The sequence below is a fragment of the Lytechinus variegatus genome, chromosome 5 (genome assembly GCF_018143015.1).
Source record: "Lytechinus variegatus isolate NC3 chromosome 5, Lvar_3.0, whole genome shotgun sequence".
NCBI classification, from domain to species: domain Eukaryota; kingdom Metazoa; phylum Echinodermata; class Echinoidea; order Temnopleuroida; family Toxopneustidae; genus Lytechinus; species Lytechinus variegatus.
The window spans coordinates 44,344,905-44,357,424 of NC_054744.1; positions in this window are offsets into that span (position 1 = coordinate 44,344,905).

The following is a 12,520-nucleotide window of genomic DNA, read 5'->3' on the forward strand; positions in this document are numbered from 1 at the left end:
AGCCGAAAATTTCAAAAATGTTATTGTGTGAAGCTACTTTTCTAATTCTGTTAATACAATCTCATTCTCATTACAAGCTTCCTCGAGAATTTAAAAAAGAAAAAAATATCATTGATGATTTCTTGATTTTTTTCTTACCATACGGCTATCATTGACATCGATGATAAACTTGTCACTTACAGACAGAACATATGCAAAGTTACATTTAAAAAAATTGTATACCTATTTGGCGCCGCGTGAGCGGGTGAATTTCTTGCTTAGATAAAAAATGCTTAGAAAAATCCAATAGACTGATAATTGTTTTTTACGAAGAAAAAAAATTCTAGTGTAATCTCGTCTGGAAAAAGAGGGCACCGTTGAAAAGCACCCGCAACATTTACTTGGAATATCAAGAATCACTGCTAGGAGATATTTGCTGAATTGCTAAAGAGAAGGGCATCGCCTGCTTCTTTCATTGAATCAATTTAAAATATAAAGGGCAAGTTTCCTCTCTCTTCTATAGAGATAATATGGCCGTAAGATAGGACAAAATGGTTTCTTTCTAAAAAGTCGTAATGTTATCTTCTGGATCGACGTGTTGACAAAAGAGATGCAAATTGAGGTAATATGCAATGCGTCCTGGAAAACTGGGAATTTTGTTGATAGAGAATTGCTTTAAGTACACAAGAATTGACATGTAGGTAAATTTAACTGAATTGGTTTATTGGAAACTGGACTTGCAATTTATAGTTTCATATGTGGTTGCAATAAAAAAAAAAACGATTTCCTTTACACCCATTGCCATTTATATTGACATTTAAAAGAAAACATTGAAATGAATAGATCTTTAATGTTCACTACTTTACGACCTGAAAAACATTACCTTTACAAGAATCATGAGAACATTAAGATTATATACCCCCGCCATACTCAGTGAATGTTTTCATTCTTTTTAATAATAATAATAATAATAACATGCAACATTTATATAGCGCTTAATACAAATGTTTCTATGCGCTGCATACTATTACCCCGGCTTTAGCACGTCTAACCTGATCGGGCGCATCGAGCATTCATAGAATTTCTTCCTACCGGGTACCCATTTACTACACCTGGGTCGAGAGTGGCAAATGTAGATAAACGCCTTGCCAAAGGACGCTAGTGCTGCGGTGGGATTTGAACCCCGGTCCTTGTGGTTCACAGTCCGGAGACTTATCCACTGAGCCACAACACCTCTACATTTTATACCCTTTTATACCTTTTTTATAACCCCCCCCCCCCACACACACACACACACACATATATATACACATTCTCTTTCATTCCCCTCCCCTCCCCCGGTCACGTCTCTCTTTCTCTGTCTATGTATATCTCTCTCTCTTGTTTTACCGCTCCCAACTGAAAACTAGGTATTATTTAAAGTTATATTCTCTGTAGTTCTCTCATTTCTTCGAATATCCCATCGTCTTCATCCCTTTTTTTTGGGGGGGGTGGTCCTGTTTTGGCATCTCTAGTCAAATCGATACAAAGAAGGCTGGGATAAGATTGCAGGCAATCAGCATTTTGATGAGACAACTACAGACATGTCTGGAGGAAACCAGAGTGTCTTTGAAGTTGCTCATATAACTTGAAACGAAGCTGAAAGTGAGAAGGTCCATTGTCAAGATCCCATATCCTTCCACGTACGCTATACTTGGGCTGAGAAACAGAAGAGAAAAAATGTTGGTTTGATGAAGCAATCTCTTTCATTTGAAAACTACTATTCTTGCAGGTTTGTATTCATAAAATGGTCCACAGTAGATGGTATAATTATCAGATTGATTAACACAATCTCGGCTAAACCATGGGCCGACTACTGGATCTGATATGAATCTGTTATTTCTCTTGGTTAATGGAATAGTTGGTTTAATTCTTACTGGGTTTTTTTCAAAAACGCAAATTCTGTTCATAAACAGTTTGTCTAAATATATGAATAAAGTGGTGTTAGACCAAATTAATAACTGACAGAATGGGTACTACATGTATAGCTGGAAATTAGACAAAATGGTAAATTGGGTAAATGGCGAGTTATACAAAAATCGTGAAACCAAACGGAGAGTAGACCATGCCGGTGGCGGTGACAACCAATTGACACTATCTTTTGGGTTATGGTGAGTAAAAGGAAAGCTTGAATATCATCTCGATCTTTAATATCTTTTCATAATTGATAAAATACATCATTCTAGAAACCCCCACGGAGGCCTATTGAACAGCTTAATAAATAGAAAGGAGCGGATGTGCTATTCTTAATAAAGTTTGCAAAGAAGTTCAACCCAAACATTTCAGAAAAAGAACAGAATCAAAGCGGCCTAAAATAGATGGAAATGTAGCACTGTCGTCGCTTTTTGAGCCGTGACACACAGACAAAAATTTATCAACTGGTACAGGAAACTACTCAACCCAGCCTTTGAAAAAGCTGCCCCACCACGGTTGTCTGACAAGGGTACGGCCACCCCCCCCCCCCCCTCCACTCCCGCTCTATGAACGCAGACTGTCACCAGGAGCCAATCTGTGGTGTTCTAAAATATATGCTTCTCAATTTCCCAATTTGTCTTTTGTTTGTAAGGATTCTTTTTTAAGTAATGGATTTTCATTCTTTATTAGATACTACCATCGGATATTAAAAATTAAAATCTGCAATAAAATTAGAATTTAACATCCAGCTTCTTCTATCAATATTCTGCTGAGGGTTAACCCGAAACAGTTTAGAGTATGGTCTATCTCTGTGCGTCATTCTGAAGTCAAGTGAAGTATTCATCATTAAATGATATGTACAGTTTCCTGAAAAAAGTTTATTAAGGAATATACGTATATACATGTTTATATGGGATTGCGCCAATAGCTATGGGTTCGTTTGCAGTTCATTCAGTATATATACATTTGTACATATATATACATGTAATTGAAAGCCAGGGGTTCCTGGACTTACAGTAATGGTAATCACTATGGTACAATGAGAAAAGGGAGAACGAAGGGAGAAAAGCAAATTCTGCTGGGGCCGTATGAAATATACCGTATACCCCTGCCATTCAATAGCGAAAAATATAACGTCACATTTAGCCCCCTCCTCTTCCGTTGATGCCCCACTGAGTACAACTCGTTACCAAACCATATACTGACTAATCACGTGTCAATGGCATAGCAAATTTTGCCATAATATTTATTTTGTTTTTAAAAACACCATCCAGTCATTCCTATTAATTCATCACCATTAATTAATGTTTTCTATATACTTTTGAATAAGGCGAATAATCGTCAGTTCATAACAAAATATAAGAATAATGACCAAGGGTGACAGTGATTATACTGTTTTTCTTTATTTCATTGACCTCGTCAGAAAGACAGGCAATCTTTCAGAATAGCGTTCAGGGTGAATCGATTTCATGCCCCATGCGACACGGTGTAGATCGTGACCCCCCGACCCATTAAATTTTCATAATTCTAATGAAAGATGCACGCCTCTTATCTGCATGGAATAATCTGATTCTCCGAGTTGCAGAGACTCAATTTCAAACTTCCCCCCCCCTTACATTAATTGCACCCCAAAAGTTACAGGACCCCCCAAAAAAAAATTTAAAAAAAGGAGACAATGCTACAAAAGAAAAAGAAAAGGGATAAAATGTTATTTTCTGAATAGTGTTGTCAGAATGTGTCACAAAATTTGAATTTTATGTTCAAATGTCAAAAGTTTTGCTCTCTCGCTCCGCTCGTTCGGGACCTTAAAAGAATATTACTACAGACGTTACCCCCCCCCCCCTTATTTTTTTAAATATATGTATATTTTATTCGGGGGCATATTAGTCCCCTGCCGTTGCCGATTGTTCGGAGATTTTTTAATAAAAATGGGGAGGATCGGGAGACATGAAAAGAATATAGAGTGAAAGAAATGAATATAAGCTTTCAGAAACTATCATTTATTCAGTAGAAAAGTGGTAGCATGATACTCATCAATGAGCGAAAGATGGTACATTCCCCCTGATGAATAAAATTTTTCAGAAAAATATTTTCGATCCCAATAATCTGAAGAAAAAAAATCCCCCCCCCCCTTGAGTTTATACATGAAACTGTCAGAAGTATCATGTACGTCAATTGGGTCTCTTGTGTGTATCGCATTGTTATCGATATAGAAATGGTAGAATCTAAATTGTTTGAATCTAATATTCTGTAACTCTTGTAACTTACCTATGCTTTTGCTCAGTAACAAATTTGTTGTGTAATTTTGTATAATACATACCATCAGATTATGTGTTATGTAATGTTTCAGATTATGTATAATTATGTTTTTGAACTAAATGATCAATTCAATAAAGACTATAAGAAAAAAAACAAATTGAAACTTTTTAAAGTAATATTTCATATCTCTCCAAAATCCAAAAATACATACATTAAAGTGCAACTAACAAAACATTTTCAATTTTCATGTAAAAAGAAATACATCATTGATTATCGTTGAAACATATGATAAACACGCAACATAACTGAACTGAAGGTCTGAGAGAAGTTTAATCTGTCTTCAAAACACCCCCTCCCCGTAATCTAAAGCACAAATGAAACACAATCGAACACACACACCGCACACCACCCCAACACCCGCACAGCCCCCCCCCACACACACACCGCACACCATCCCAACGCCCGCTTAGCCCACCCCTCAAACACACACACACTGCACACCACCTCAACACCCGCATAGCCCCCCCCCACACACACACACACACATAAACACCGCACATCACCCCACAACCGCACAGCTCACCCCCCACACACACCGCACACCACCCCCAGCAACCGCACAGCCCCCCCCCCTACACACACACTCACACACCCACACCGCACATCACCCCAACACACGCACAGTCCCCCGCCCACACACACACACACACCCTCGGAAGTACACACCCTCCTGTACTATCAATATCAATCCATGATATCCGTGCCTGGTTCGCCACCTCTATTGGTGAACATTTCCCATTTTTTGAGATGGTGCACAAAAGTGCTCTCTCTTCAGCTATTTTTTTCTCCTCGTGATAATTTTTAATATTTTTTGTTTAATTTCTTGAGGTAAGGGGGCTTATTTACATTCCTACTATAAACAAAGATCATGTATTTGATTGACGGTATTATGTGATTAACCAACTGTTCCTTCTCTACATTGCATATCTTTGTACCAATGTGAATTCCCTCCCAATTTATATGTTAGACATCAATTCAGTTTAAAAAACACCACAGTTTTTCCATGGATCTCTTATTTTTTCGCACTTGAAAAATAAATGCTCGTAGGTTTCTTAATTTTTATCACAGAATGCACAATCATTACAAGTAGTAAATTTAAATGCATACAAATAATTTCTATAGTGTATATAAGCTAATACAACATTTTGAATTGAAATCCCCTCAACCTACTCGTTTAACCTAAGTGGTTTATTAAATATAAATTCAAGTATCAGATCAGTGTCTTCCCGAGAAATAAGTTTTCTTCAAAAGACCTTTCCATATTAATGGGATATTGTTATATAACTGGTAAAGTTTATTTATTTCGACTTCATTTGACCCTTTCCTTTAAAGTTCTCTATTTAATGTATATTCACCTGTCACTTTAAAACGATGATCACATTGATATAACATAAAAATCGACACGTGACACTGATTCTTCAGAGAGGCGATTCAGCATTTTAGGGAATTCTTTATTTCATATAATTGCTTCGTTTTCTTGGGTATATGTGTTTTGCTTTCACAGATAAAGAATGTTTGGTTAGATTGGAATCTACCAGCAATGCCACAAGCCATTTATTTAATTATTTTAGATGATATCAATATCATGTTCTTGTTTTCAAAATGCTAAATAGTCTAATACCGATTTATCTAGAATCATTAATAAATTAATTCAAAATGGACGAAATTCCTTTTTAAATGATGTTGTTTACTGGACTCCCTGTTAATGTTCATACTTGTACATTCCTGTTTAGCCAGGGTCTTGAATTATTAAGGGGTTCGATCCCTTTTCTTTCTTTGCTGAAAACTGTGACAAGCGAAAAAAAATGTCATCAATAAAAAACTGTTGACAATTTCGTCTTCGAGAAACTGTTCTTGTTTTTGAAAATTTAGAGGAATCAAACCCCCGAACCTAACCCCCCCCCCCCCGCTACGAGCTTGGATGGGGAAGAAAATAAGGTTATTATTCACACGAGCCAAAGATAAGATAGATAAAATATCTAATCATCTATGTAAAGCCGATGGGATGGTGCGTTCGTGTGTGTTTTAAAGGTTTGTGATTGGTAACCATGACAACGAAAATGATATGGGGTGGAGAATTTAACAGATCATCCTAGATAATAAGGTACCAATCTAATGGAATGAACAAGATGACGAAGAATAGTGAAATAAGGCTTATTTCCATGGTTGTCATCGATGTTAATAAACACGATCAGAACGTTTTACGCTCTGGGCTATATGAGCCGCTGTAATGCTCAAAGACCTGTTCCACATCATTTTCTTATGTTTGGATGAACATCATATTTCCTCTTGGGAAGGATATGAGCTTTCTTCTGTCTTCTTGTAAAAATTAAACCCCTTGCGGCTTGTCCTAGGTATACTCATCATGTTTTCATAAGAGCGCGTAAACATTGTTTCAATATTACATTTTGCTATATATCCTGAGACACCGTTTTATTACCTTCATTCGTGGCCCTAGAGATGAAATTCGTGATCATGGTGATGTATCGAATGAAAAGTAGTTGTTTTCAACTCTCCTATAATTTACATAACCCTTAAAAAATAAACCGACAAATGTTAAATTAAAGGAGAATGAAACCTTCGAAACGAGATAGCTTGTGTGAAAACAGAAATATGAAAGAAACAGATCAACGAAAATCCGAGAAAATTCAGACAAGTAATGAGAGAGTTATAAGCATTTGAATATTGCGATCACTAATGCTATGGAGATCCTCACATTGGCAATGCGACAAAGATGTGTGATGTCACTTGCGAACAACTCTCCCCATTACGTCAGTATATATTTCACTTAAACTGCCTCTTTTATCACATCTATCCATAGATCATGTGTTCTTTCATTAAGAGGGCATGTAATGCAGATATAACAAAAATGCATCATGGATAAAGAGTTTGTATCACCTTAAGAAAAAAGCAAAAAGATACATTTGGGGGTATTTATAGTCCATCAAAGGGAAAGCAGTTCACATGTGACATCACACATCCATGTCAATAACATACTATGTATTTTTTAATGTACATTTTAATTTCTCGTGTTTTATTATTAACTTCCTTGATTGCGCATGTGCGTGTGTGTTTTTGTGAATTTAGGTACATGGCGTACATTTGTTTTTTTTATTCTCCCCTCCCTCGCTCTTCACTCTTTCTTCTCTAGGTTCTCCTCTTCTATCTCAACTTTTCAATATAATTCATAGCCCTGCCGTTTTCTTAATTCTATTCCTTAAACTTCTGCCCTCTACACTTTTTTCTCTCATATTCTGTTCGCTTATATGTTGTATATGTATGCATTCTTATGTATCTTTGCACTATGTTTCACATGTGATCTATGTCTTACAAGCTGTGCTTTTTAATAGATCACCTCAGTTCTGCATCTTGATTATTTTTAAATCATTGCTACTTCGATGATGGCATGTATAATGTTTTGTAGAATTGAGGTCAACTTGAACTTGAGCTTAAAATGACTTAACTTATCCCCGACAGTTGATCCCGTAAAGTAAGTGAGCGTTAAATGACACATAAAATTGAATCAAATGACGTATTAAACAACCAGTTTGTCTTATGACACACTCCACACTTATGTGTGACATGACACACTTGAAACAAAAATCACAATGACACACCAATGGCCATCACACTTTATCACAAATTATATGCGTCATGTCACGCAAAAGTGTGTCATGGGACACATAAAGACAAATTAAATGTGTGATTCAACTCACTCGTTTGTGAATTTTGACTCATATTCACCATATTCACCTGGGGAGAAATAATTAAAAAAAGAAAACATACATGTGTCACTTGACCTTTAAAAAGATTCTGTGAAGAGGGTCGATAAACCATTCGGTAGAAATCTCTCTAGTTAAAGGTCAAGTCCACCTCAGAAAAATGTTGATTTGAATCAATAGAGAAAAATCAGACAAGCACAATGCTGAAAATTTCATTAAAATCGGATGTAAAATAAGAAAGTTATGACATTTCAAAGTTTCGCTTATTTTCAACAAAATAGTTATATGAACGAGCCAGTTACATCTAAATGAGAGAGTCGATGATGTCACTCACTCACTATTTCTTTTGTTTTTTTATTGTTTGAATTATACAATATTTCAATTTTTACGAATTTGACGATTAGGGCCTCCTTGCCTAAAGCACAACACGTTAAAATAATGAAATTCCACATGTTCAGGGAGGAATGAAACTTCATTTCACATGACAATGGCGAGAAAATACAAATATTTCATATTTCATATAATGAAATACAAAAGAAATAGTGAGTGAGTGATGTCATCAACTCTGTCATTTGCATGCAACTTGCTCGTTCATATATCTGTTTTGTTGAAAATAAGCGAAACTTTAAAATGCCATAACTTTCTTATTTTACATCCGATTTTGATGAAATTTTCAGTATTATGCTTGTTGAATTTTTCTCTTTTTATTTCAATCAAGTTTTTGTTGGAGTGGACTTGTCCTTTAAAAACATGTTTGTGAACACTTTACTAATCTATTATTCGTTTCTGCATTTTTTTTCTGAGTGTATACAAGGAATTTAAAAATCAAATTTATCCAAAGCTATTAGAAAAAGATATATTTCTGTGATTGAGAGTCACTGATTCCCTCCTTTTAAAATGTTTCCATGCATCTTTGTCTGTCATTTCTCCTCTTTGTGGTTATAGCTTTATTATGTTAACATTGTCGTGATATACAGTGCGTCCCAGAATAAACGAAACCGAGATTTAGCAATCATTTATCATAACTTTAGCATAAATGGAATAGACAAATGACCTACCAATCTAAAGCTTAGAATCTCCTCTTTCATCTGATATTACTTAAGTTATTTCTTATTCACGCATGAGTGAGCAAAAACAATTTGAAGAAAGGATACCAAAAACTCATTTGGCGGGGGTATCTGGGTTTCAAAAAGAAAACCACATTTCCGAAAAGTTCAATATCTGTTCTTTAATTTGGTACCTAAATTACAGAAAATGGTCAAGAAATAAAAAAGTTCTGGTCATTTTAATTAAGGCTTGTATTTCCATAATTTCATGAGATAAACGTGTTTTCACCAGTTTCCCACAGAAGCTTTCGCATGGTGAACAAAAGATTTAATGCATGGCTGATCGTCAACAAAACAGAGTGAAGAGCAGGGATTCTCAAGGGATTCGCAAGGCTCGACGCGCAACTTGTGGCGCATCGAGCCTTGCGGAGTGGCGCTTCGGAGCCGGTATTAAAAAAAAATAAACAAATAAAAAATAAGGAAAAATTGGGAGAAATATGAAAAAAATCGACCAGTAACATGGGGATTTGGTGATCATTTTAATACAAAGAGAAAACAAAAAAAAATCTTCACTTGAAACTTAAGTGATAATCCGAAGTTGTTAAAGTGAGAGGGAGAGAGAAAGACATGAAAGAGGAAGGGGGTAGTTTTGGGCGTTCGTGCAGTGCAACGCTTGAATTTCAGCCCTTGGAAAATCATTCCATTTAAAATTTCTAATATTCCAAAACTTCTGGGGGATCTGTCCCCTTGACCCCCACCAGGGGCCTCTGGACCCCTTCCAAAATACTCTGCTGGTTTGCGTAATGGATAGTGGCGCATTACAGATTCTCAACAAGACAACAAGAAATGTGGAGCTTCAAAAAAAGTAATTGAGAATGGCTGGTGTAGAATGAGTTTGAAAGTCAGCCTGGAGAGCCTCTTCATTTTATGAAATTATTGAAATTCAAGCCTTATTTCAAATGACCAGAACTTTCTTATTTCTTGACCATTTTCTGTAAATTAGGTATGAAATTAAAGAGGAGATATTGAACTTTTCAAAAATTTGGTTTTCTTTTTGAAACCCAGATACCCCCGCCAAATGAGTTTTTGATATCCTTTCTCCAAATTGTATTTGCTCACTCATGCGTGAATGAGAAATAATCTAAGTAAAATTAGATGAAAGAAGAGATTCTAAGCTTTAAATTGGTAGGTCATTTGTCTATTTTATTTATGATTAAGTTATGATAAATGATTGCTAAATCTCGGTTTCTTTTTTTTTCTGGGACGCACTGTATTTTAGAAATCAGGGTCCTTCACTGCAGCAATGGCTTTTGAAAATGATATATTAATATGTATTTATAGCATGGTAGAGATTATTTAGAACAAATATGTAGTAGCGATAGTGCAATATTTGGTGATACATTCATATCCTATTTTATCCTATATCTCCAATTAGTATTATTAATATAAAGTGACATGTTGTCATGTCAGTTTCACCCCGGGGGCCAGGGGACATCACCTTATATAGTTGCTCTCCCCTGGCCCTCACAGGAATATGAAGTGTATAGTGTTACGTTCTTCAATTTGTATTCATTTGTATGTCATTTTTTCATTATTTTATTATTTTATGTTATTTTTTAAATGTTTTTTTATGGGAGTTGCATTCATCTGAACTATTGTGTCTCTGTGGTTTAGGGTTCTAACAAAGGCGGCGGAAGCGGGGGTGATGAACTTTTTTTTTTTACTTGTCAAATTTGTTCCCTGTGGCTTCCGCCGCCAATGGATTCGAGGGCAGGCACTTTCTTGTTTTCTTTCGAGAATTCGGACAGTTTTCTTACCAGCCAAGGATCCTAGATATTCATTTCTACATCCTTTAGCCAACATCATCACGACATTTTCGCCTGTAAAGTAAAAACACTTGGCTTACTATTTTTCGGACGGAGGTATATCCTTGTATTTCAAGCTAACACTTAATTTGGATTGTAACGACATTTTAGTGACAACGAAATGTGATATATTTGATGCTTCCTTCCTTCCTCAAAGATAATATTTTAAGAGCTATTTTGATAACAGATGTCTGCCGAAAGAGGGGTTTACACTACCACGCGGCCTTTATTCATTTAGGTGACTATATTTTTGGTATCACCGAAAAAAGATAAAGGTCGGACGTGACATAATTCCAGTTTTTCAGTAAGTGAAAGTTGTTTTTCTTCTTTCCCAGATGTCTAGTGTTTCGAATGTTCCCGTTCTATCATTTGTAAGACTTGACATTGGCGCCGGAATCCAACATGATCTGTCATTTCATCGGTTGCTCTAGGAGGTCTATATAGATTATATGTCCCGTAGAGAATGGTACATAGACTCTTCGGATTCGGCGTCATAGGAATATTATATAAACGGTTGGAGGGGTTGAGAGGTTGGTGGGTGGAGGATAAGATTTCTCCAGAGTTTCAATGAATGAAAGAGAATTGAAAGATTTGGGGAAAATAAAGGTCACACAAAATAATGAAATCACACCATGTCGTCATGATATATTTCTAAATTGTTTCTTACGTTCGTCGTAATATTTTTAAGAATTAATAACTGACAAAATATCCTGTAAAAGATCAACAGACAAATGAAGTGTGACATTGCATTGACATTTAAAGAATGTGATGATGAACGTCTTCTATTTGGAATGCTTCTTATAGCAATCGACCATTTAATCCTTCTGAAAAAAAGGTTATATTTTGTTGATTAACGGCAGATAAATGAAAAAGAATGTTTGGGGTTGATGTTGTTAGACATCGATGCTAAATGCCAATGCTTCAGGTACAGATCAGAAAGCTTCATATTATTATTTCTTGAATCTTCTCCGAAATACTATTTTTCATGCCATATCCTCGTATTCTTATCTTAAATATCACATTTTGTTTTTTCGATATCATTTCTCCCGACAATCATGTATAAGGTTTCACTATTTATTATTGTTTTATTTCTGTTTAAAACGCTCTTCTGAACAAGAGCCATGCCAATAAAGAGCTGACACCTTTCCTGGGAATAAAATTGCCTACGCTTTATCTTCTTCCAGGATTAATATTGTATACATTTTTATCAGCGAAAATGAAAGGAATTTGGAAAAGCACTCACTCCAACATATAACTTAGTGAGTACTTTCGTTCATGCATACCTTACGCTGTACCAAACACCATGGGTGACGATCGAAGGAGAAATAGAGCTAAGAGTGAATTGACGATTGCATCAAGTTTGATCATGTTGTATTAGCAGTCTAAACACAAAACTTCACATTATCATAAAGATACTCCATTTTACAATTTGCCTGTCAGCTCTGCAATGCCTCCACTAACCTCACATACTCATCCACTAACAGCTGCATTTTAAATACATACTTTTTTTATCCCCAATATAATTTTCAGTTACATCTTAAATGATAATAATAGGCATTTGTATAGCGCCATCTATCTAGAAACAATATATTCCGAGACGATTTGTTGTTATTATTATGAACCCGGCTTTAGCTTG